At 47.6% G+C, this 27,211-nt stretch overlaps 1 protein-coding gene across 1 annotated transcript in view; it reads right to left on the reverse strand.

Annotated features, from left to right (window-relative positions):
* The window catches only part of LOC128821621 (uncharacterized), a 291,087-nt gene that overhangs the window by 185,278 nt on the left and 78,598 nt on the right, over nucleotides 1-27,211 (reverse strand). The window lies entirely within an intron of this gene.

Raw genomic sequence — 27,211 nt, forward strand, 5'->3', positions numbered from 1 at the left:
ATGTTTCCTGAATGCAGAAATGCGGGTAGTGGGCTGTAGGCTGCACTCTAGGATGATTAATTTTGGTGTCATCTCAAGGTGTGTCAGACTTAAACCAAGTCTAATTAATCACCAGACTTTTTAATCCTATTCTGTTCTACTTGTTTTCTGCCCCTCATGGATGAATTACTGCGGAAGGGGCTAACGGTGGGCCTGTCAGCTAAAGGAGCGAGGAGAAGCTGAGAAGCAAGAAGCTGATAAGGAGCTCTCTCCAAGGCTGTTACCAAGGAGACCGAGAGAAGAGAGGAATTGAAGAAAGATAAGGAGAGAACTTCGTAGCTGGACAACATAGTTTTAGAAAGTTAGCTGAAGTCACTGTTACTTTTCACCAGTGGTGTTATGTTGATTTATTGTGACCAATAGTTGGGGCAGAAGAAGTATAAACAATTAGAAAGTATATAAAAGGTCAGCCACTGTCGATAATAAAGAGTTGCCATCTGAGACTGCGTGTGGTCTCTGCTTTGTGTCGCGACCACCTCGACAGCGACATGTGGTGATCAGCGAGTGGAACAGCCCAGTGTGAGTGCTCAGTCGAATCCATTTACAAGCAGTGCTTGAAATAATGTCAAATCAAACTCTGACCATGGATCTCTTAAACAGCAGCAACAGCAAACGCGATCAGTAATTTACCAGATTGGATTGGCAGTAGACTACCTCCTCGCAGAGGAAGGAGGGATCTGTGGAAAATTTAATACTTCAGAATGCTGCCTAGAGATCGATGACCACAGTCATGTAATTAAAAACGTTACTCAAAATATTAGAAAACTAACCTGTGTTGGAACACTTGTTTGGAGAATCTGATTAGTGGGACAACTCGTTCACCTGGAATGGCAAATTGTGGAAGAAATTGGTCTTCTTTGTGGTGTGTGCACTAGCAAGTGTAATATTTCTACCACGTGTAATTCCATGTCTAGTCCAGATAGTAACCAGCATTGTCCAAAGCAGCATCATGCTGCAAGGTAACGTGGAAGGGAAAAATGGTGAAGAAGTAACCGTAATAAAAGAACAGAGTGATCAGAATGCCAGAGATATGCTTGAACATCTCATTTTCCACAAGCAACTGAGAAAAGTCGAAGTGGAACTTTAAAAGGTTGATGCAGGCTAGAAGCCTGATCAAATAGTTAGAGGGGGGAATTGTTAACAATAGGTTAGAAAGGGTTGTAAAATAGTTGATAATTGTTAAGCAGGTGCTGTTAGTTTGGTTATGGTAAAAGGGGTTAAAAGGGTATTTATAAGAAACGCGGTACTCAACATACTGTATTACACCTGTGAAAAACGCCAATCACTTGTGTTAAAATTTTAGAAGTTTAATAGTAAAGAATAGTAATAAAAACAGGACAATAAGAATTTGGAGAATCAAAGTTAGGACAACAAAAGACAATAAAAAGCAAAGAATAACAGACATCCGTATGCTCTTGGGCACTAAGCCACAAAAGCATACCTCGCTAACAAAGGATTAACCCTTCAAACCCAATATGCCTGTTGCATATTTATCTATCTCATACATGATTCACAAATTCTTTCCAAACAAAGGGTATTTTCTGGTTATTGTCAACTTCCCCCCTCATCTTGTAAATCAGTGTTTTGGCTCCAAGAAGTCTGGAAGAAGTCTGGTTCTTCCTGATAAGGAGGCAATAATTCTTCTTTTGAAATTTTGGTGTCTTGTTGCTGTTATTTCTGTGCAAAGAATTTCATGATGATCTTATCCATTCCTTGAGCTAGTTAAAAAAAGTATCTTACATCGCATCGTTTCTATTTTAATATTATCTTAGAGCCTAAAACTATATTTACCACACTACTTAAAAGGATTAATACAGCACTACAAAAATTAATACAAAATTAATAAGTTAATTAACATAACTTTCCAACATAACATGTATAGTATTCATTTTGATATTTGTGAAAAGACAATCACATAATATGCATTTTTCACACACCTAAGTAAAGTGCACCACCCCCCAAGTGAAACCAGCCAGCCTGGACAGAACTGTAATGGGCCAATGAAGCCCCTTACACTTTCATGCAAATGAAGGATCCAAAAAGAAACAAATCCAAAGGGACAAGAAACAGGATAAAAAGGGGCATCTGACCCACTGAATTCGTGCCGCTCCACCTGGAACATTGAGGACATGGCTGTTCAAGAAGACCCAGTGCCAGCGCCGTGGCATCCTCAACGGGAACGCTCCTGCTCGGCCTGCGGGCCCCCTTGCTTTAGGCCTTTTTATTATAATAAATGCTGAAATCACTTTTAGTACCGGGACTGTGGTCCCATTTTTAACTGTACTATATCAGAAGAATTTACTAAAGCCAATAATAGTCAAAGTCAATAACTACATCAATTATTCATAACAATCAGTTAACAAATGTTTTCTGAATATGGGACTGGGAAGGCAGTGGACTTGGATGGGCGTCCTGGTTGGGAATGGGAGGAAATTCAGGGACGTGATGCAAAGCTTTTTTGTAAGTGACAGTCTGTTGAACCACTGAGAAGCTGGACACGGCTGTGTGAAACACGCATGTTAAAGACAAAAAAACCCGGGAACTGTCTCTTGCGATGGGTGAGGAGGTGGAGGGCCCTGGCCCCCGTCTCGGCCAGGCCGGGCCGGGCGGTCCTGCCGCGAGCCAGGCCCCTTTCCCCCTCCCCGGCCACCCGCCGGTCGCCTCATCGGCTCCGCCCTGGCCAGGCCAGTTTTGGATTGTTTTATGGGACTTTTTCTATGTTTGTCCCCATTTATGAAGGGATTAAAGCAAAGCGTAAACATAAATGTTAAAAACAGGCAAAATGAGGCTAGGATCTTTTAAAAAGCTCCGGCCTGTTTATTAAAAATCAAAGCAACTGAAGACGGGAGCCCAGGGTAAGCCTGTGGCCTACGCAGCAAGTCAGAGATACAAGTGTCAGCCTGTAGGCAGCACAGGGTGCTTCCTTGGACACTGGCTCCGCAGAAAGACCCAGGCGCTCAGCACCCGGGGGTTTTAAAGTCTCTTAAAGCTGCCGGATTGGTGCGCTCTTGATCCTTTCATAGATTGGCCTTTTTCCGGTCACCGGTTGGTCCAATTTGCGGTGCGTTCCTGGCCAGTCATTCTGGGATGCTTCGATGTCACTGGCTGGCTCGTTGTCCGATTACAGTCCGGGCTGCTGTCATCAGGCCGTGAGGTAACCTTCTGGAAAGTTCTTACCACCCTCCTCTAGCGGGCACATGCTCATGCTACAGTACATTTAACTTCAGAACTTACTGCATTAATTAGGCCTAACAATTCATTACATTCATTAACAATTCATAACAACATGACATCATTAACAATTTATAACCCCACCTACGAAAGCCAATTTTATTTATAACAATAACGTTGAAAGAAATGGGGGAAAAAAGGTTCTCTAGACCAGACTGCAGTCCTACAAGGGGACATTGTGAAAAACACCAATCACTTGTTTTTTAAAATCTTAAAAGTTTATTAGTAATAAAATAGTTATAAATAAATAGTAATAAAATTAGAGTAATAAAAATTTGGACAATGAGGATTAGGACACTACGAGACAATAAAAAGCAAAGAACTACGGACATCCGGATCTTTCTGGACACTAAACTGCCAAAAACATGCCTTGCAAACAAAGGAATAGCCCTTAAAAGCAACAGCCTGTTGCATATTCATATATCTCATACATGATGCATAAATTCCTTGCAGATTAAGAATTTTTCTGGGTTTTGTCAACTCCTTCCCCTTAATCCTGGTGGCTCCATAAAGATGGAGAGAAGGTGGAAGAATGTTTGTCTTTTCCCATAAGGAGGCAGTAACTCATTAGGTGTCCTGTTGCTGTTATCTCTGTGCGAAGAGCTTCTTGATTATCTTATCCCTTTCTTGAGCTAGTAAAAAATATCTTACATCGCAGAGTTTCTATTTTACCATTATGTTGTAACCTAAGACTATATTTAACACACTACTTAGAAAGGATTAATACAGTATTACAAAATAACCCTCCATAATACATATAGCATTCAATTCAATATTTGCCAAGAGCCAATTATAAAATACGCATTTTTCACAGATATTTACTCTGTGACCACTGAGCTCTGTATAATGGAAGTCTCTACGGCACTATATGGGATCTTGCACGTTTGCCTGATTATCAGCACAAGAGACAAATTGTGTAACTCAGCAGACAAACTCTTAAACAGAGGAAGACAGGCAAGGAAGTCCTACCAGTGTAGAAAATATACCAGACTCAAAAAAGTGTCATCCCTCATGCATAAGTGTCTAAGCTACTTTTTAAGAATGCCACAACCTCCACGTGTGCTCTGTCCTAGCACTTCACTGTTCTCTTCTGCAAGTTTCCTAATTTCAATTTTCCCAGATACAATTCGGATTGCTACTTCAAAAAGGAAGTTAACACACTGATTTCTGCCATTAGAGTGGGTAAGAAAAACAGTTTTTACATATTTAAAGCCCAGAATGAGATGTTCCACCTTCTTTTGAGTAAAGAACCCCATGTTTTGTATCTCCAATCATCATAAGCTGCTCTTGTCTTTCTCTAAATGATCCACCAACTGAATGGATGACAGCACACAGAACTAGACACCAGCTTAAAGCGTCACTGAAAAGAGACTGGAAGGCAAAAGCAGAAGTCCCGCTCTGCAACAGCACACTTCTGTTAATTCAAGTTTAACTTGAGAACCACGTTAAATCTCATAAAGTTTTTCATCCAGCTCACATCCTGTATGTCTACCACCAAATGTGCTAATGTCTGCTTATCCCTACTTTATGTCACTTGATTTTTTTCAAGCAACAGCTTCATCTGTCAGCACCAATTGTGACTCTTATCCCACAGCAAGCCTCCAATTTTCCCTAGCTTGATGTCATCTCAGATTTAAGAAAGTTTCCCCCTTATTATGTCATCCAGATCATGAATCCTTTGGTGGTTGCATTCTTTTTTCTTTCAGTTGATAAATGTCATCTGTTTTCTAATTATTACGCTGTAGAGTTATAGAGAACTGGGGGCTGTGCCCACATGAATACTAAAGAAGCATAGGATGCTCTGTACCTTTGGGTGCAAATTAAAGTGCAGCTATTAAAGCAGGCAGGATTTTGTACAATCTTGCACTAAATGGACAAGTTGTTGCCTTCAGTAACATTTTTCACTGCTTTCTTCAGGCATGGATGTATTTTTTGTGTTAACACTCTTGAGCTAAACATCATTGGTTTTCAGTTGATTAAGTAGAGAGGTGCCAGCTGTGTCAAGGTTCAGTAACAACTAGAAGTCATGACTGGCCATGCCTCCACAGACGTGTCTCTGGGGTTTGCAGGATAGCAGTGACATCAGAAAATTATAAAAAGGGCCCGCCAGAAACTGCTGCAGCCTGCAAATGCCTCAGGCATCTGTCTGGGACAAAGCTGTAGCATCCCATCAACTCTCCTCTCTCAGTCAATTCCCAAGTCTTCTGCCCTGGCCATGGCAGTGACTAGCTAGCATAGAGTAGTCCTCCTGGGAGTAAAAGACAGATTCCCCCATGGACTTCTGGCTCTTTGACCCCTGGTTTCTCCTTTCCCTCTTCCCTCATGGGTTGGATATATTGTTGCCCGTCTACTAATTGTAAAATATCAAAGATGATATTTTTACTAATTTCTTTACTTACATTCATACCAATACCTTACTTTGCCTGATCTCCTTTTCCCTTTTCTCCTAGTTTCACTCAGTTTTAGCCTTCCATATGTTTTCCCCTGACCCCTTCCTTGTTTTGTTAAACTAATAAAATGGGGAAAGCGGAGTGGAGGAAGGGGGAACAGGGGAACGTGGAATAGAGGCATGCACATAGAAAAGGGGAGAGAGAGGGATTCATGTAATTGTTACAATAAATAAGGTGCCTTATTTATTGTAACAATTTTTAGGTTACAGCCCAGTACCCAGACAAACATCAAGATGCTCTCCAACAGGATTGTGAGGCTGCCCTGGATCATTGTCGGCACCAGCACTGCCTGGATCATCCAACAGCCCAAGCAAAATATATGGGTCACTCTTGTGAAGTCTTTACAACAGGACAGTTTCTGCATGGCCATGGGCAGCGTGGAAGAGCCTTTATCCCCATGCCTGCTGGGAATCCCTTTGGCATCCAAAGATTATCCCTATACAGGTAAGAGGCCCAACCCTGTGGGCACCTGGGATGAGTGGACAAAGATTTTACCACATGCACCACAAGAAGCCCAAGAACTGGGGTCTTCCAAAGCAACATTGTGTGTTCAGTTTTACTATAAGCAATCTAATCAGCTATGGTCTGAAGCCACGCAGGCCCAATTAATTACTAGAAAAGATGTGACACCAATTTGAAAAGAACATAATTCGGCCAACTGGTGCAATTACACCAGTCCCATATTGTCTACGTCCTCTCCATACCCCAGAGTGCTCCCCAGGGGAGTGTTTCTTATCTGTGGGGATGGAGTGTGGGCAGGGTTCCCCTCACGACTCCAAGGGCAGCAGTGCCCACCATCCACCTCCCCCATTTTTAGTGGTTCCCTTATGAAATCAGGTATTTATTGCCTTCGATGGGTTTGTATTTTTCCCAAAGCTGTTTGTATTTGTTTGGGAAGCAGGAGTGCCTGTATGTGATCCTGTTTACTCCATTGAGACAGCTTTGACTTTGCTTCCCAAAATGAAAAAGCAGGAGACTGTGGCAGGAACTAAGTATAGATAACTTTTAATATATTGCTGTTGGTCTTTGCTATACCCATGCCAAAATTGTGTGAAAATGTCAGTGTGTTCTCTTCTCTTCATTTTCACTTCCTGCTTTCCTGACCTATACAGTGTTTTTTCATCTTGTATACCACTTTTATGCTCCCTGAATATGTTCTTTCCACTCTAGTCTGAGAATCTTATCTTGATCTCTGACTGTACTGATACGGTGGTTTACATACTTTGTCCTCATGGCATTTGAGAAACAGCTTTCTATTAGCTTAATCAAAGTTTCTAAGTCACTTGTATGTTCTAAAATTAGGAAGAATTGAATTTCTACTGCGTGCTGTTGTAGCTGAAATTTATTTATAACCTGAATCCATTTATTCTGCCACTGATTAAAATCACTGTAAAGCAATGAGGCATGGCTTGTGGAGTTTGACTGATGGAGCTGTAGGCCTGTTTTGGCCAGCTATTTAATCGTATATAATCCATGCAAAACCAATTTTTAAACAAATTCAGAGTGTGTTGTGCTGCCCAGCCAACTGGACCGTTTTCTGTGTGCTGTGCAGTTGTGTGGGGGCACAGTTTGAATGCACCTCACAGTATTAACAAGGGAGAATGAATTGCATCCACTAAGAGCACGGAAATTTTTATCTGTGCCAGGTCACGGCTGTGGCCCCGACAGCACTGGGATTTATCCACATACTTTATAGACATACTGTGTCTAATTAGATAAATTTTGTGAAATCTCTTTTCTTACTCTGCTGTAAGATTATGCAATGTTATGGCTGCAATCATTAGAAATGAACTGAGGAATTTTGTAAAGCTGTGAGAATGAACTTTGAGGGCTTGTTTTCAGCTGCACGCAGCACCACTACTGCACATATAATGCATCTCTTTTGATTTTAACATTGCCCAGCTACAGCAATTAATTTTTCTTTGTGTTCCAGAGGGAGCTGTCCATCCTCCTAAACTTATACCAGAGCGTGGCAAACGCCCATGTGCCTGCCAAACATTCAGACGTCGCCCTGGAAGAGTTACCTTGGGCAGGGCTTTGTGCACTCTTGCGTGAGAATGTTGAAGCCCTGATCTTGAACTTCCACAAGGCTAACGAGAGGCTGAGTGTCCCCAGGCATCAGCTGCCTCTGCTGAGCTCAGGGACATTTGTGCACACTGCAGTCTCGTTACAAAGGAGAAGAAGGAGTGGTATTCATCCCCCCAAGAGGATTTGGACATTAACAAATGAACACCATTAATTATGGCTGGTCCACTGCTCAGTTTGATGCTGTTGCTGTGAGCATTTAGATGGGACTGGAGTGTGCATCAAGTCTCTCAGCTCCACTTTCTGTGCAGGACATTCTGAAAGGACTGTCTGATACCCGCCACAGGCACCTAATTCAAGGATAATAAATTCATCTTACTGATGAAGAAACTCACAGAATGTAGTCATTTCCAGTCATAAAGCAAGTCTTTATTTTACCATAATCCATAGGCAAAATACACTTTCTCCAGGAATACCATCTTTAAATGATGTGTTTATGACTCAGATGCACTATTTGAAAGATTGCCAGTCTGGGGTTTTCTGTTTAATTGCAACTTTCGGATTATGGCATTTTTATTCAGAAACACAATAGAAATACCTGACATCTAAAACATGTCAGTATTTGTGTGAAGGAGGAGCTGTACTTTTCTGAGTGATATTAATGCAAGTGAGCTTACGTGGCCTTTCTTCCCAGAAAACCTTGTATTTTTAGGAAAAAAAAAAAAAAAACAACCCTTTCTAAATAGATCAGCTGGGTCCAGAGACTAAGCTAAGAGTGGCTAAGCCACTCTTCAGGGTTCCACTTTGTTTTCTGGTTTATTTCTCTTTTGAAGTAAAAGAGGAAAGGGAGAAGGAAAGACATGGGAAGGGAAGGAGATGGATATTGTTGGCAGTGTTTGTGGGGATTGTGTCTTACTGTTCTTGCTTTTTGATTGAGCCTTGTTACTGAGACTGATTGTGAGGTCTCTAGGGATCTTCTCATGTACTTAGCAGCTTTTCTGGGATTTTAGACTGTGTTGTACCAAACTTTTTTCCTACAGCTCAGCATGATCTATCTGGAAGTGTCTTGCTGATATTTTCTAGTAGCAAAGTGCAGGTGTGTGCATTTAGAGATCATTGTTGGCTTGGTTCATTCCTCCATTTAATTTGCATGGGAGGTGCAGTGTTAAACCACAAGACTGAATCCCTTCATGCTTGTTGAAAACACATCGTAAACTTAGGAGCTACTTGTAAGGAAAACATTCTCTATGCTAGAATTCCCTGAAATTGTTTCAAAACTTAATAATAATCTGGAATGTCTTGACTTTTCAACAAAACAAACAAAACAAAAAACAAGCAAAAAACAAACAAACAAAAAACAAACAAAAACCACAAATAAAACAAAAAATTAAACGCTGTTTTTTAATTATTGCTTGCAATCATCACAAATTTCTAAAGGATATACTTGATTATTAATTTACGAATATACTAACTTTTAATACAGTTGTTTAAAAAAATGTTCGAAGTGTCTGGCTTAGGTTTCCTACAAAGAAGGTGACAAATATCTGCTAGGTGGTAAAAGGATGGCAGAACCCAAACCAAATAAAATATTTTGTTTCAAAATATATTTCAGTTTTGTTTTGAGAACCAAGTAATTCATCTGCTGTGCAAGGGTTTTACTTAGTTTTAATGAAAATTTTGAAGAAATTACAGTTTAGATTTTATGCTGGAATAGTCTGTGCTTGACTCAAAGTGAAAAGGTAAATAATAATTTCTTCTTAAATTCTTGTCACACAGATATCTCACCTAGAATATATTTGCAAGCACAAGACTGACACTATGAACAACCTTCAGCAGAAGCAGGAGAAGGCTTTTGAGAAAATGTCTGAACAGTTAAAAGCACAGGAACATTGCAGGCAGAAAGAAAAGCAATATCTTGAAGAGCAGGACTCAAATATCCTTGTAGAAGTTCATGCAAGAGCACAGGTATGGTGCTGGGAACTTCTAATTTTTTTTCTTGTACCATTTAATGGATTCTTTCAGTAGTTTAACACCCTTAGCAGTTTAAGGTCATTTGGGAATGTTAGTATATTTTTAAAGTAAAAAAAAAACCCAAACAGCAAACCAAGCCATCACTGTGCTGATATTAACATCATTTAAAATAAGGCCTGAGGGTGTATAGGACTTTTATTGTGAGTCCAGCTCCAAGCTGCCTTTGAAGGAAGTAATCCTGAAGTGGTCCTGGTCATCTCTTCTGCTTCCTCGATTGCTTCGCTGCAAGTTTCCTTCCTTTTCATTTGAAAAGCCCTTAGAGTTGGGATTTAGATGGCAGGGGCCCATGTGATCTGGAGAAGGAATAATAGAAGTACAAACAGTCATAGAAACAACAGCAGTATGAAACCAGCCCTACAGCCAATCAATTTCTCTGAAGTATTTTGTCTCCAAAGACTGGTGACAAGTCTGGAGTCTAAAGGGAATCCAGGAAGCCAAGTGTTCTGATCAGTGTGGCCAGACTAGCACACACACCTTCTCTGAGTCATTGGCTAGGTCACAGCCATCTACTGCTCCCAAAACAATCCCTGCTTTTGTCTTTACTGTAGAGGGAAGCTCAGGCAAAGCCCACCCACTGCCAGCTGCCCTCAAAGGCAAAAGGAATGCCCCAAATGCTCCCTGCCTGCATCCAAGTGCCACAGTGGCTTCTGTAGGGAGTCCAAAATGTCTCTCCCAACACCAAAGGAGGAGGAACGTGTGTTACAGCCCGTGCTGAGGCACACACACTATAATACACTGCTCGATTGGACAAGGAATGCACAGGACGTACTCAGCAGCTTCAGGCACCTCCTCAGCAGCCTGACAGCCAGCCCTCTCCCACAGCTCCAGCCTGGCTCTGCAGGGGCTTCCCGTGGCACCTCCCTCCTTCTGAGGGGAAGTTCTGGGCTTCCCTTTCTCTTTGGGCCTGCAGCGCCATTCCTGCCTTCCTCAAACCTGCGCTCTGGTAGCCTCTCACCAGACCGCTCCCTGAAGACACAAAAATCTCTCCAGCACTGTTTACCAAGGGCCAGCTAAGAGACAATGCCACCCAGACAGACAGTGTCCAGAGAAACAGTGCCCAGAAGGAGCCCAGAGGAGTCCAAAACAACACACAAACTCTCTTTTCACACTCTGTGCCTCTTGACTCTCTCTGGTTCTTATCTTTTCTCGCCCAGGCTGCATGATGGCAATCTACTGCGTCATCTCAAGCAGCCTGTTCTCCTGCTCCTTCTGTACCTCTGCCAGGAAATTTTCCCCTTGTGCCAGCAGCTGCTGTGCCTCCAGACACTGCCCTTCCGACTCCTGGTGAGGGGAGGAAGACACTTCCACATGAAGTGCCAGCCAAACTCCCCAAATAATCAGTGGAAGCTTCATGCCTCGCACCACCCCCCACCTGAAAAGTGCACGTCAGTAGTGACTTTGTGCCCTCCAGCAATGCTGTCCCAAGCAGAAATTCAAAAGCAGGATCAGCAGGTGCGAGGAAAAGGAGATGCCACCTTCCTTTCCTGCTCTGATGGCTGCCTGTTTCCTGGCCCCTCTCCCCTCAGGATTTCTACCTGTTCTCATAGGTTCAGTTCTCCAAGTGCTGAAGTGCTCCTTGTCATCTCCTTTGCTTCCTGCATGACTTGGCTGCAGGGATGACAGCGATCAGGCTGTCAGAAGAGGCTTAAGAGAGGCTCCGCTGACTGGAGAAATGGATGCTGCCCAAAAGGGGAAAAGGAACAAACCAAACCAAATTAAAAGAGACAAAGGAAAAAGGAACCATTCTTTTCCAAACTGACTTCCTAACAGGGTCAAGCTGGATTCCTCTAGCCCCCAGAAATACACAAACATAGGTGGCCTGAGGTCACCATCAGCACATGAGCCTTCATGTCCAGGATGCTGCTAGCACAGGCAAACATGGCCCAGAACTGCACTAGTCCGTTCCTCAAGGTGTCATCACTTGCTGGCATTTTTGTCCTGACAGCACTGTGGGATTGCTGCTTGCTGTCCAAAGGTTTTGTTCCTTTCAGGAAACTCAACACACTTATTCCAGCTCCTCTTTTCTACAGACATGGGCTATTTGAGTGTCCAAAAGAGATGTGGGGCATTGGGCAGTCCTCAAGAGACTCCCAAGGGCTCTGAAATTATTGACCGCACGTGTTGTTCTCAGGAGCGCTGGACACGCAGGTTTTCAGCAGCAAGCCAGGAGCAAGGACACAAGCAGCAGGGCACAGATGGGCTGAGCTCTGGCTTGCAGGAAGAGCAGTGTCTGCCTTGGCATGCCCCCCGCTCCTGTGCTGGCTGCCATCTTCCTTCTCAGCAGGAACAGCCAAGGAAATGGCCTGGTCACCAGCTCCTTGTCTGCCACAAAACCTGGCAGCAAAGCCGCAGCAATTCTCATCTACTTGAGCGGGCCAGGCAGCACATGGGGCTGGCACAACTCCTGCTCAGCTGTCCCCATCTGGCTGGCAGAAACCTCTAAGGCTGGGGCAGGAGGGACAAGCTGAGTGCCCTCGGATGCTCACAGTGAGCTCCCCCACAGCCCCTGCCTTCCCACGGACCAATCTAGAACCGCTTGGTTCTAGACTGCTTTTGTTGTGTTCTTCAAGCCCCCGTCCCTGGCATTGCAATACTTCAGTTCCTTTGCTACCAGGTAAACATGAATACACCACCTGAGAACAAAAGAGGGTCACAGAAATGACCAGAAGCTGAGAGCTCTCCTCTGAGGAACGGCTGGGAGAGTTGTGCTTGTTTAGCCTGGAGAAGAGCAAGCCCCAAGGAGACCTTTCAATATTTGTAGGGCCTTCTAAGAAAGATGGGGACAAATCTTTTAGTAAGGCCAATTGTAAGAGGACAAGGGTGAATGGTTTTAAGCTACAAGACACTCAATTGGCTCTAAGGAAGAAAGTGCTTACGAGGAGAGTGCTGAAACACTGGCACAGGCTGCCCAGAGAGCTGGGAGGAGCCCCAGGCCTGGCAACATTCAAGGTCAGCTTGAATGGGACCCTGAGCAACCTGATCCACTTGAAGAAGTCTTTGCCAGTGACTGGGGTTTTGGACTAGATGACCTTCACTGGTCCCTTCTAATCTCAACCAGTCTTGGATCCTGCTTGGTTTTCATTGGAAAAGCACCCAGAGTGGATATTACTATGTGGGGGGGCCCATCGGAAGCCCTGGAGTTTGGCCGAGGAACAAACCCTGACAGGGAACAGCTCTTTGGGCTGCAGCCGCTTTGCCTTGTACCTGCAGAAGTTCCTTGGCAGAGCCTCGCCTGTCCACATCCATCTGCAGGCAGCAGCCCAGAAATTCACACAAGCCAGAGGGCAGCCTGAGCTTGTGCAGGTCTGGTACCCCTTGCTTGCCTATCAGGTAGTTAGCCTGAAGCCAAAGGAAACATGAGACTCTACGTGATTCTTCCATATCCTTCAGTGCTCACCTAGACCCCATCTTTTAAGCTCCAGGCTGCAGTGGCAATTTCTTGCCTAGCAGATGGTTAGAGATGAGCCTTCCCTCCCAAAGGAAAAAAGGCTCCAGTGCAGCCCCAGCTCTTCCAAGCTGCAACAGGTCTTGCCTTGACAGCTGATGCCAGCCCCAAGGACGTTTTCAGAAGTGGGCCTTGGTGGAAGCACTTTAAGCTGTGGGCATGGGATTTTGTCTAATGGACACACAGGAGAAGGACACCGCTCTCTGAGCGTATTTGCACCTTACCCTCTCACTGGTTTCCCGAATATAAGGAGCCTCTCCTTTGGCCATTTCTATTCCCACGATGCCAAGGGACCAGATGTCCACTTTGGGGCCGTATGGTTCTCTTCTCACCACCTCGGGTGCCATCCAGCAAGTGGTCCCGGCCATCGACCTCTGTTTACTCTGCTCAGGGCTGAACGGAGCACAGAGGCCAAAATCAGCTGAGGAGAAAAACAAACACTGCTTCAAGTAGGGAAACAAGGAAAAGGCTTCCTCACTCTACGTCTCAGAATGCAGTGCTGAATCGAGCTGGAAAAGCAGCTGGGCTCTCATTCCTCAGGGCTGCAGCCAAGGACATGGGCAATTGTCCACTTAGCAACCCCCCCACCCCAGGATTCCCACCCTGGCTTTTCCTCAGGCACTGGAACGTTTACACTGTAACTCTCTCCCTTTGGAAAGAACACACACACAAACCAAAGTTACTCTTGCTACCTTCTTGCTCTCTAGACCACTCAGCCCCTTACAGCTGCGCCCTGGGCTCCCAGAGTGCTCCCTGCCCTCTCACCAGCACCACTGCTGGGCACCCGGCAGCCGCTCAAAAGCAGCCCCACACCTCCTGCCCGGAGCGCTGCGCCTGACCCAGAACACCCACCCAGCTTGACGGAGCCATCCCGGCCCAGAAGGATGTTGTCACTTTTGATGTCTCTGTGGATCACCTGGTTGGCATGAAGGAAAGCCAGGCCTTGCAGGCACTGGGAGAGAAAAAAGAAACAGGAGGCCAAAAGTTAGCCTGATCTGATTTCATCACACCCAAAAGGACACTGCTCCTGAAGATTCACAGATCTCAAAGGAGCAGTGAGCGCTGGCAAGAGGAAGTGCTTGCTGCTGCAACACTAGGAGGAGAGCACGATCTTTCCAAGGCAAGGCATATTAGCGCTTGAGAGGGAAACATCAGTCCTTGCTCAAGACTGTCCCCTGCAAAGCCAATCAGAATGATCCCTGCTGCACTGGATGCACTCTCCCTGTCTGGAGGACAAGCAATGGTTTGCCAAAAAAGAAAAAGTTCCTGCTTTGGGTACCAAGGGGATCACTGTCGGCTGGGAGGCTGGAGGATAAGGGTTATAGGGCTTCCTCGACAGCAGACTTGGAAGGAGCTCATTTGTCAGTTTTCAGTAGCAAGCAGCATGGTGGGTGCCGTGCCATCCTTTGAAGTTGGGACTGTGACAGATGAGTCTCTCTTTGGCTTTGCCGCTGGTTTAAAACTTGGACACCAGCACCTTTGCACTTACAGGCAAAGAAGGCAATGCAGAAAGGGTTTGGGCAAAGGCTTGGAGAGGCAAAGTGCAGAACAGAAAATACAAATGAAAACGAGACAGGGAGTTCAACAATGGTCTAGAAGAGTAAAGAACAGACTATAGTAAGGGCAGGGACACTGGCAGGCAGTTCACTCCCAATGCTCTTTCTTCTCCAAAGCATAAGAGCAACACAGAAAGAAAGCTCTGAACATGGAATCACTCGCTTTGCAGCGCTTTTGAGGGACGAGCCTGTCCAAGCCATCCCAAGCACAAGCAGGACCCCTTACCTCCCGACACACTGTTGCTATGTGTCCTACAGCCATCCTTTTCATGCTGACCACATCAGCTAAGGAGCCTCCATCCATATACTCCAACACCACCAGGACATCCTCACTGACAAGGTAGCTGCAAGATGAAAGCAACAGAGTGGAGCTGAATGTGAGCAGCTGAATTGCTGGATGAAGGAAAGACTGCAGCTGAGTTTTGTTTCCAGGTCACTGGTAAATGAAGACGGAATCAAATGAAGGCACACTCCACCCAGGCTATCCAGTGCTTGCCATCTGTGCCGTCTGAATGAGGAAGGCACATCCGTGGAAAAGGAGGCTGTGGGTATTCTCAGCTCAGTCAGAGAGAAAGGGAAAGGTTTTCTAATCAGGCAAGAGCCTGGGAAACATGCTGCTGGCTTAGTAAGAGAGCCAGGTTTCTGAGATTGATCTCCAAGCTATTTCTGCCAGGAAGCATTCATGGGGACAAAATGCAATCTCCTCCCATGCCTTGTGCAGGACTAGATTGATGTTAATTGAAAGATCCATTTTCTGCCAGAATATTTACCTTTCTAGGTAGGTGACAATATTGGGGTTCTTATATTCTTTCATGACCAGGATTTCCTTCAACACATCCTCGCAGCCCTGGCGCTGGAGATTAAGTTGCTTTATGGCCACCTACAATGACATTGAAAAGCCATCAGGAGTGGACATTATGAGAGCCTCTTTCTCCGTGCACTCACGGGCCTGGATGCCTTGTCACCTCGGTAGAAATGGACACTAAACCATCAACCACAAAGCGCTAACAGCACTCTCTGCACCTGCAGACTTCTCAAACAGACTTTGTTTATCACTACTATTATCATTTACACATGTTTTGCAAGCCAAAAGTAATTTTACTCCTGTGAAGGTAAATTGAAACCACTGGAAATACGTTAGCATTTCTAGGGGCTTTCACCAGCCTTTTGGAGATGGCTGCCATTCTTGACTGGGTGCCAAAGGAAACACACACCTACATGACGGGGACCATGCTGTCCAAAAAAGAACTCCAAGGCGACTCAAAGTGACAATCCTAGCACATCCTAACTTCTTCAGTTTGGGTTTCGCAACTCTGAAGAACAATCTTGAACACGGTTTACACCGTGGAATTGTCATTTGTAATTCGTTAGTGGCTTTAAGAATGAATAACCCTTTATGTGGTACCCTATGGATGCACGGCAGGTCATAAGCAGGGCTTCGGGCTTTCGGACGCCTCCTCCACCTCCCTCCAAGTGCAGTTCCTGAGCGCAGCACTGCAGGTGGATAATGAACTACCAGAAAGATGCAGTTGTATTTGCTGAGAGCCAAAAACAAGAATCAAGGACTATGAACTTATCATCCCAAAGAGCAGCGGCACTCTCCAAGACACCATGTCTTCAACACAGGATCAACACAAGGTTGTATTATTTAAGGCTCTTCATCAATTTCTTCTCATTGATCTGTGCCTGTGTGTGTGTGTGTGTGTGTGTGTGTGTGTGTGTGTGTGAACTAGGTTCCCTAGGACTGAAAGGCAAAACTCTGCTCCAGGCAAGATCTCTCCTTCTTTAGGACTTGCATTATATTTTCAAACTGAACCACGTGATGGAAAACAATGGGAAATCCTATCTGTGTCTGAACCTGGGCTTAAGAGGAATTGGGCTGGAATGACGGCTCTTGCCATCTGCTAATCTATGCATGTTTATCCAGGAAGTCCAAGCCAGCGTGTCCTTCTCTGAAAGGCACCACCGCCATCCTTGCATTCATTCAGGTAGGGAGGGAGCACAAAGTCTGTCCCAAATGCATTTTGCAGCCTGCCTCTGGACAGGCTGCTTCTGTGGGACAGCCTTTGCAGCAAAGAGTCAGGTGGCCCAAAGCTTTGGCCACGGATCACATCACAAGGGAAAGCACTCAAGGGCTGCAAAATCTGAATGGGCTGTTGGCACTTACCGCTCGTCCTGTGGCAGCGTTGAAGGCCTTATAAACGGTTCCAAACCCCCTGGAAACAGAACAGTGGCAAGAAGAGAGAAGTTGGTCAGTGCTGAGAAGCAAAAGGCAGCCCAGGCAGGAGCTCTCTGCTGCCTGCAGTGTCTCAAAACCACCAGGCTTTGTCTACTCTTCAGCCAAAGGCACAGCAGCCCAGCAGCCCTCTGCCACGCAGAGTGTCCAAGGGAAAAGCTGGGTGCAACCAGAAGAGAAAGGGCTGCTACAAATCTCAAATGTACACACTAGACTGTGCATGCGGGTGTTTTCTTCGCCTTTTCCTTCTGGCATCTGTGCCTGTGGCATGCCTTTCCAGGCAATGAAACATACAGTCCTGCTGGGCCTTCTCACCACTCTCTTTTCATCCTACCTGCCAAACTCAGGCAACACCACACAGCCTTCCTTATTTTCCTGACCACGGAATGTTGTTTTCAGCAAAATACTACTAAGAAATGCTACTGACAGCTGCTATCTGACAGCTATCAGGTGGGACGCTGCTCTCTCAGGTTCTTCTTCCTTCATGAGTGTGGCCAAATTACTTTGAATCGTACAAAACCATGTCTCCTGGGAAAATAGGCAAACTGGCGCCACATGTTTGAGGGACAGGAAGGCTTCCAGGTCCTGCTCCTTGAGGCAGGCAAGCATCCAGTGATCTTTCATGATGCCTTGTACTGCCTCAGCACTGAGACAGGGACAGACTAAAGCCAGGGGCTGAAGATGCTTGCAGCTTGCCTGACTTCCCATGTGATATTGCAGCACCAAAATACCTGGCCCATGGTTCTGTAGAAGTAAGCGTGGCTGCACTCACCCACTGCCAATAGGTCTCCATCCAGTGTACTTCTTCTCTGGATCTCCCACACTCACCTCACACCCTGAAAAACAAAATGCAAGAAGCACACTTCAAAACAGAGATCCTGACTTCCAGGAGATCTGAAACCCAGCTCCACTCACATCAACAAGAACAACAACAGCAGCCCCAGCAAGACAGGCAGCTCTGTAGCACACCTGGCCTGCACAGAGCCTGATTCTCCACACTCCATTGAAGGGTTGCCTTGAGAGGAAACTAAGCCCATGGGAAAAGCATCAGAGCAGACAGAGACCAGAAAAGAACAGGCACCAAGGCAAGTGGTTGTCATCCAGAAACAGGAAGGAGGGCTGGAAAATCAGGACACTTCATTTTCTTGGGAAGAAACACTCTCTTGTGAGATTCAACAAAAGCTTTCATACTTCCAAAGTTTCAATGCACCCTCAGATCTGGGATGAATTTTTATCAATTTTTTTCTGCTGTTTTTTCCAGAGCAGAAAGCATATTGCAAAGTGAATTCTGGCAGAGGAGGGCACCTTATCTACCTCTCAGCAGTTTGCCTAAAGAATGCCTTGACATTTTTAGAGAGCAGCAGCTCATGCTATAACCGAGAACAGTGGCTCTAAGAATTAGGACCCTCTTCATTGATGAGCAGGCTAAGTTCTGAAGATGACTTTGCCCATTCCCCATTTAGTGAAGAACTACAAGTCCTTGTCTTCAGCCTGGCGTGCAGCAGTCACTGGCACTGGACTCAGCCCCTTGAACACCACCCACGTGCCCCATCTTCCCAAATGGGCACAGCCCAGACGGGGAACAAGGACAGTGCCGCTCCTCAGGCGCTGCCGTGACACAGACACCTGCACAAATGAGATGCTGATCCTTTCATCAGTCCAGGCAAAGCTGCAGCAACGGGATGGCAGCTGCAACCTCACAGCTAAGGAAGGCTCCAGCCTCTGCAGTCACACCAGCTGTCAGTGGCAGGGCAGGTATGACAAAAAGCTCGGCAAAGCCCACAAATGGCCACTGACAGCCACTGACAGCCACTGTGAAGAAGACAGAGCCAGACTGAGCCCCGTTACAAGCTGCTGACCTCACTCAAGACAGAACATGATTGTCTTTGACTTCAGACCCACAGTAGATCAATCCACCTTTTGTCCCAACAGCTGGTGGCAGACGCTGAGTAAACCGGGCTCTGTTCTGTACCTGACCGCTTATTCTCTGACAGCACTGCACTGGCAGCTATTACCAGTGGCAAGAAGCAACTCAGTTGTACTGCAGAATCAGCAAGGCCTTGGTGTGCTTTCCTAGAGTACGATCTGTGCAGGGATTGAGGCCAATGCTTAGTATTCCAGGAGTATTTACCAGCGGGCAGTAGCAGTACAGTGTGCCTGGTACCAGAGGAACATGCAGCAGAGGCTTCCTTCTTTGATGCATCTTCCTAAGCATACAACTAAGATATCAAAGAGGGACTGTAAAAAGAGTATCCTGTTTTGCTTCTTTTGGGGCACTTTGAAAAGAACTCTTCCTCTCTGATTCCTCAAGATTCTTCTAAGAATATAATTTTTTAACTTTTAGGGCGTACTGAAAAGACCTCTTCCTCTCTTAATTATGCTGTCACCTGATGTTCATTTCAAGGAGGTCAGGCTAACCAAAATGGAGGATTCTTATCAAAACCAACTGTGGAAGGAATAGGAGACATACTAAGAGTCATAAAAACAACACCAGCACTAAACAAGCTGCACAGCCAATCAAATTCACTGATGTATTCTGTCTCCAATGACTGGTGACAAGTCAGGAGTCTAAAGGGAATCTAGGAAGCCAACTGTTCTGATCCGTTTGGCCAGACTAGCACACACATGTTCACTCGGTCACTGCATAGGTTGCAGGCTACTGCGGCTCAGGACACAATTCCTGCTTTTGTCTTTATTGCACAGGGAAGCTCAGGCAAAGCCCACCCACGCCCAGCTGCCCTCAAAGGCAAAAGGAACGCCCCAAATGCTCCCTGGCTGCCTCCGAGCACAACAATGGCTTCTGTAGGGAGTGCAAAAGGTCTGTCTGACACCAAAGCGAGGAAGAACATGTGCTACAGCTCATGCTGAGGCACACACTATAATGCGCTGCTCGATGGCACAAGAAATCCCCAGGACGTACTCAGCAGCCTCAGGAACTGCTTCTCTTTCTCCCGGCTTGAGAGGGCCGAACTGCTCACGCTCGGGTTTTTGGGCTGCGGAGAGGAGGCTTCTTCGGAGGATGCTGCTGCAGCGGCAGCTTTGATGGCAGATCCTGCGTCCATCTGGGACAAGAAATTTGTGTGTGTCAGAAAGGTGCCTGGCAGAGATGCCCCAGACAGAGCATTTCAAAGGCAAGCCCTTAGGAACAGCACTGGTGCTGTTAGGCTGCAAGCTGAGCTGCCAACTCTTCCACCTCCAGTCAAACCCAAACGAGCAGTCAGAGACCACAGCTTGTCACAGTCAGCCGTAGTAGAGAGTGCAAAAGGGAAAGAACAACTTCACACTTCACCCCGTTCTGAGGACTGCATTCACCATGGACAGGGACAACTTGCTCAGAATCTGTGTGGGTCACCATGCTCGCCTGAGCAAACCCCTCAAAAAACAAAGCCAGCACTAAGAGGCCAGCAGAAATACATTCAGAGGATTGCTGGCCCACCGGCCAAAGCACTAGCCCTGCTGCCCAGGGCAGCAGCTGAGATTCAGCGGCCCAGTAAGTGTCCTTCTGACCAGCTGCCATGGAAACCACAGAGCATGGCGGTCAGAGACATTGCCCCCATCCACCTGCTGCTCTGCAGGGGAAAGGCAGCAAGGGCAGAGACCACTTGTTGCACCACTGCAGTGCCTCCTGCTCTTTCACTCACCTGCTTTTCTTCAGCTGGGCTGTACTGCAGCAGGACCTTATGCATCCTTTCCATTTCTTCTTTGTGCCTCTTCTCCATGGCCTTCATCTTCCTCTGAGCGTCCTGCAGCTCTGCCTGCAGCTTGATATTCTGTCAAGAGGAATCTTACTGGCATCTGCAATCTCGCTCAGGTCTCCTCTTTTGCACTCTCAAAAGCACTTGTGTTCAGCCACTTCCTTCTGCTTCTCTACCCAGCTCTAATCCTTCCATCCTAGCTCTTCTGCCTGCTGCTCAGCACTGGAGCCTGCCAGGCTCTGTGCTTCCAGTGCCTGCAGTAGTCCTTGCTTCCCCTTTCCTGACATCTCCAGTTCATGCCTCCATCCCTGTCCTTCCCTCTGCTACCTGGCTAGTCAGGCTCACCTGCCCTTTCTTCAGCTTGTTCAGCTCCTGCCTCAGCTGGCACATGTTATCACACAGAGCAGCATTCTGGCACTGGAGCTGCACAGAAACAAAGAGAAGACGGCTTTAAACGTCCCACACATCACTTGTGTGGCAACCAAGATTGACGTGCTGACGCTTTCCAAAAGCAGTTTGTTCTCTTTCTTCTATTTACCAAGGGCCAGCTAAGAGACAATGCCACCCAGACAGACAGTGTCCAGAGAAACAGTGCCCAGAAGGAGCCCAGAGGAGTCCAAAACAACACACAAACTCTCTTTTCACACTCTGTGCCTCTTGACTCTCTCTGGTTCTTATCTTTTCTCGCCCAGGCTGCATGATGGCAATTTACTGCTTCATCTCAAGCAGCCTGTTCTCCTGTCCCCTCTGTACCTCTGTCAGGGCTTTTGCCAGCTGCTCCATCTTCTTCTGCGCCTCCAACCTCTGTTGTTCCAGCTGTTGTCTCGCCTGATGAGGGGAAGACACACTTCCAGATGAAGTCCCAGCAATGCTCCCCAAAGAAAAAAATAGAAGCTTCATCCCTCCAACAACCCCCGTACCTGAAGAGTGCACACTAGTGACTTTGTGCCCTCCAGCACTCCTGCCCTAACAAGAAACCTAGGAGGAGGCCCAACATGTGTAAGGAAAGGAGAGGTCACCTGCCTTCCCTGCTCTGATGGCTGCCTCTTTCCTGGCCCCCCTCTCTTCAGGATTTCTGTCTGTTCTCAGAGACTCTGGTCTCAAATTCCCCCTGCCCTTTGATCAAGGAAAAGCTGCAGATGGACTGCAGGACGAGGACGAGGCCAGCACCTTGATGACCCTGTCACAACACAGGCCACCAGCTGAAATACCAGCAACACGGGGCCTGTTGCAACTGCTTCAGGCTCAAAGGGAAGACTTCTGTCCACTGTGGAAGGACAGAAAGCAAGGAAGCCAGTTGCTGGCACTACACTTGGCAGCAAGGTCAGCAGCAGTCTGCTGCATGGCACGAGGCTGTGGGGAAGACACTGCCCCTTCGCTGCCATGCTTTGGGTGGCGACCACCCAGCCTCCTGGGGAACTTGGCTTATGCCCGTGCTCAACCTGTGGCTGCATATACTGTCCCAGCATTGTCCTCTGGGTCTTCACAGGCCTTCAAGTAGGAGCCCTTGAAGCCCTCTGCTGCCCGGCCCAGCAACGTGTAGCCTACAGCAGATGCTTGCGACCATGTCACTGACTCAGGCTGCTCTTCTGCTAAGCCAGCCCTCCAAACTTGCCTGAAAACTTCAGGGATGTATTGTTTCTTACCAGTTCTTCCTTCGCTTCCTCAGCAGATTGCCAGAGTCTCACAGCCTTGCTGCACTGCTCTTCTGCCCAGCGGAGCTGTTGAGCCATGTCTTCACATTGCTGCTTGCTGAGAGATCTTACAGCCAGCAGCTCACGACGAAGGCCCCTCACATCCTCTGCAAACATGACACACGGCAACAGTCAGAGACTACACAAGCAGAGGAATCTGCTGACCTTAAGCCCTTTCAGTTTCAGGCCAGGAGGAACCTGCCCTCAGCTCCTTCACTCCTCAGAAGCCCTGCAGACAGAGCTGGCTTCGCAGCAGCTGCACTAGGCAGGGCGATCCCCAGAAACAAAGCGCACGAGCCTCTCACCCAGTATCGCCTCCTTGGCCTGCGTGGCTGTGCGCACTTGGGCTTCCACACGGCTCCTGGCTATCTCCAGCTCTGATACGTGCTGCTGAGCCTCCAGCAGGCTGCTTTGCAGGCTCTCCTTCTCTGACCTACAAGTTGTGAAGACGAAGAGCAATTGTTCCTGGCACACAGGGGCAGTTTCTCCAGTATGATGTGCCTTAAGAACCCTACACCTTAGTATGGAAAACAGCTTGCATGGAAACTCAGGTACAGCAGGACAATTTTACCACTTCAAATAGCAAAGCAAGCCCCTCCAGGTGACTGGGCAGCCTTTCCTCATGATCTAGCCCAGCACAGAAAGCCCAGCTGAGTTTGAGCTCAGCGGACAAAGCTCAGATTGCCGTTGCCTGACTTATCACACACGGGTGGCTGTGCCCACAAAGTCTCTGCCAACGAGCAAAAGCCCAGCCTCTGCTCACAGCCCTCAGCTCATCAGCACTTCCAAGTCCCTCTGCAGGGGGACAGAACAGTGTTCTCCTGGCTGACCTGTCAATGTTTCATGCTATCCACGGTGTACGTATAGGTACTTTGTTTGCCAGGCACTCTCTAAGTAAAAGGGACTGAAGGAATTCACCAAACGATATTATTGGAGTGAAACCTCCAGCTTCTAGCAACATGAGTACGAAACCAGAACCAGGTTTTTATCTGAACAAGAACTGTGTAGGAAAGGGAGAGACAGACAGGTATCCTGCCATTTAAATCACTGGAAATTTGTGAACAAGAACACTTCGTACCTTGGCAAGCCTGGAGAGGAGGCACCGGTGCTCGGGGCGGCTTTGTGCCCAGCCAGCTCGTGGCAGGGCTGTGGAATCAAACGCCTAAATCCTGCAGTGCATGGGAAGATTGCCTTCCCGGTCAGCCTGCGCTTAAGCTGTGCTGTGCCCGGGCGCTGTCCATTGCCCTGGCGCTGTCCTTGCGGACGGTCAGTCCCGTTTGTGGCTCCGCGCTGCTTCGCAGCTGCCCGAGGCTCTCCCCCCTCACAGAGGGGCCCCGCCCCGCCCCAGGCGCCCCCTGGCGGCTGCCCCGCCCCGCCCGGCCCGCGCAGGGGCGCTCCCTTCCCATGGCGCCCCCCAGCGGCAGCCGCCCCTCACTGCAGGCACGGGGGCGGGATCGGGCCCTGCTGCTCGTCCTGGCGCTCGGCTCCCTTTTCCAAGAGCGAGCGCGGCTTGGAAGGAAGCCTTTTCCAACTGTGTCCCTCTGCTTTCCTTTGAGGGGGCCGAAAGTCTCCCCTGAAGGTGGGCCTAGTGCGTCCATAAGTGCTGACGCAGGAAAAGGCCCATTTGTTCTCCCACCAGCTGCCACTACTGGCTCAAAAGCAGCGCCCAGCTCTGGAAGGAGAAACAGCCCGCGGCACAGTGGTGCCATCCCTGCCCAGCCGGAGCTCTCTGGCAGAGCTGCAGCAGCAGCAGCAGCAGCAGGGCTTGCCTTGGCTTCACCTGGGAAGCCAGAAGCCTCCATAAATCAGCAGGTTCCCAGGCTGCATCGGCTCCTGATGCTGGGTGAATCCTGCTAGCTCTGACTGCTTCCAAAAGGTTATAAAGGCAGCAGTATAGACATACATGCAGAGCAACCAGCGTCCAATACATGTGTAAAACTATGGGGGTTTGTGTGCTATTATGAGGGCTGTCATGCTGATAGTGAGTGCCTCCTCCACAGCTTGTGTGCAGTACCATTGCTGGGCCACTTTCCTCCCCAAGCAGTCACCGCCAGCTTCGTTCTCTGGCTCTGTTGCATCTCAAAGCTCAGTTGCCCAAGCTCCTGTGTTCCAGCTCTCAGGCTGGAGCACCAACCCGTGCTGTTGCACATGAACAAATGGTCTGTCTCCAGTTCACTGTGCAGGCAGAAAGCACTTTTGCTATAATGTAGGATGTAGAAAGTAGAGGAAAAAATTGGTTGGAAACTCTTGGGGTGGGGGCAGGCTGCCAGAGCTTTCTGTTGCTTTCATTTGAGGAAACAGCAGTGTTTTGTGACTGGGGGGCAGAAAACGGTATGCATAGCTCTGTGGACTGTTCTGTAAGAAGTGCATGCTTGAAACTACTCCCTGATCTCTAGCCCTGAGGAAATGAGGGTCACCCACCAACATTTTAAAGCTTTGGGATTAGGACACTAGGACGGTGCAAATGTGGTGTCTGTAGATGCAAAGGCATTCGTCATCGAATCAGTCATTTCTTGAGAATTGTCCTGACTTCCAGTCTGACACACAGAGGGAATTTGCATCAGGACAATATGCAGCCTGGAAGGAAGCTTCTGAACTTTGGAAGGCTTGTGGTTGCTCTGTTTGCCTGAGCCTGCCTTCCTAAGGTGTGCCCACCAGCTGAGCTATTTGGTCTCTGCCTCAGGGTCTCCTCCTTTTTCGGTGGGACTTGCCCATTTTGCCACATTGGTTTCCTCCCCCCACCAGCTTCTCCGGTGTCCCACACTGGGATTTGATTTCCTGTTCCTTCTTTCTGTGTGTCCATTAGAGTCAGATCTCTGTGACTCCCAGATGTGTGCCCAAGAAAGCTGCCAGAAGTGAGTCACAGGCCCCAAAGGCTTCTTTGAGGTGCTGTGATTGTGCAGCAGCAGTGTGCTGTGTGTGCAGCAGGTTGGTTACTTGGCTTTTTCTCCCCACTTAGGTGTCATTCTTCCTTCAGCGAGCCCTACAATTTGCTGGTTGATGTCAGCCATGCAGAAATGGGCAGGAATGGCAGGCATTCCAATGTAGGGAACTTTCTGGGATATTAGCAAAGCACGATTTCACTCACAGAATTTAAAAGCAAATTTAAAACTGGCTTTAGTCAGAAGCACTGCTGGCCAAAAGGGCACGTGGCCTTTGGTTTCCTCACATCCTGGTTGTCTCTCAGTGTTCAGCTTGGTGTACAGGGTGGGTGTATGGGCTTGGTGCCTGTTTTGTGTTACTCTTGGTTCCTTTGAGCTGTGGGTTTTGGACTGCAAGGGGGTTTTGTGCTGCTTTGGGGCAGAGGAGAATTTTCCGGGCTTTTCTTCTGTCTTAGCTGCTGAGAAGGTTGGGTTGCCATGCATGAATTCACAGACCAACCCAGAGCAGATGCTATTGTGATGTCAGCAGAGGGCTGCCACGTCACAGCGCTGTCAGCAGGAGGTTTCCTGGTGCCCGCAAGGCCTCAGCGTCCAGAGCAGCCCTTGGCACGCTCGTGGCAGGAGGATCACCTCGACTGTGCTGTTCTCAGATTACAGCGGGTGTCCTTTTGCTTCTGTATTTTCTTGCACAGTCCGTAGAGTCGTGCAAGTGTCCTGTTGCTCCCCTTTTTCCTTGCACAGTCTGGGGACTTGTGCAAGAGGGGGTTTTTTTCTATTTTTTTCCTGGCCTACGGACTCGAGCAGCACTGCTCAAACGATGGAGCGAGTCCGTAGAGCAGTCAGCAGCGCCTTTTCATTGGCGGCTTCTCGGAAAGCTTTTCATCGTTTGACTGGTAAATAGAAGTTTTTCCTTGGGGCAGCACGTTGAAACAAAAATGGCATAAAGATGCCGTGTGTTTGGTAAAGCTCCTGTCAACAGCTTCACCTAAAAAGGGGGTGTCTCTTGCCCAGCAGGGTGTGGGAACCTCCCAAACGCAGACTGGGGGAGCTTTGCAGGTGTCCTTCTAGAAACTGTTTGGTTCTCTCCAGAGCTGAGGAAAAGCATCTTTTTTCTGCATACCATCCTTCAAGGACGTGCCTGTCTAAGTGGGCCCCCTGTGTGTGCTACCAGAGCGACTGGCTTTGCGCTGAAGGGCAAAGTGCCGAGCAGTTTGTGTGTGCTCCTGAACCCCGGAGCTGGGCCTGTGCTGTGTCCCAACAGAAGTGCAAGCGCTAAGAGGGGCTTGGTGGGAGCTTTTGTGGGGAATTGTTTACAGCAAGCGTGTGGGACATGCTGCATGCAGTTTACAAAAAGAAAGAGCAAGTCCAGGAAAGAGAGGAGAAAAAAGCTGCTTTAGCTGCAGGCTGCACAATGAGCTTCAATGTAGGCACTGACTGCTAAGGAACAATTTGCATCTTCTCAGCCAAGTTTCTAGGTCCTTAGTGGCAAAGCCGAGCAAAAGGTAGACACAGCCTAGGGTATTGGCCTGCAGTCTCGCTTCCTGTGCTAAAGAAGTGTTGCTCCTGGAGGGATTGGTTGCGAAAGGAAAATGCTCTCTGCTTGGGTGGACGTGTTCTGTGGGATTCCTCAGCACAAACAGATTTCTAACAGCACCTGGTTCATTTTCCCTTGTCCCTGGCAGGTCGCCTCAGACGTGGAAGGAATCGAGTGCACGTTTTGGTGAGTGGGATGGGCACCCTTGACATTCCTGGTGTCTGAGGATTGTGGAGAAAGCTGTGGCCTTGGCCTGTTGCAGTAGAGTGCCAGCCTGGCAGGCCGAAAGAAAGTCCACTAAGTCGATGTGTGCATGAACACTACCAAAAGGATTCCATCCGTTTCCTCCTTTTCCACGGAAGAGGTTATAATTAATGAAAGTCAAGCTTTGCA

The sequence above is a fragment of the Vidua macroura genome, chromosome Z, assembly GCF_024509145.1.
Source record: "Vidua macroura isolate BioBank_ID:100142 chromosome Z, ASM2450914v1, whole genome shotgun sequence".
NCBI classification, from domain to species: domain Eukaryota; kingdom Metazoa; phylum Chordata; class Aves; order Passeriformes; family Viduidae; genus Vidua; species Vidua macroura.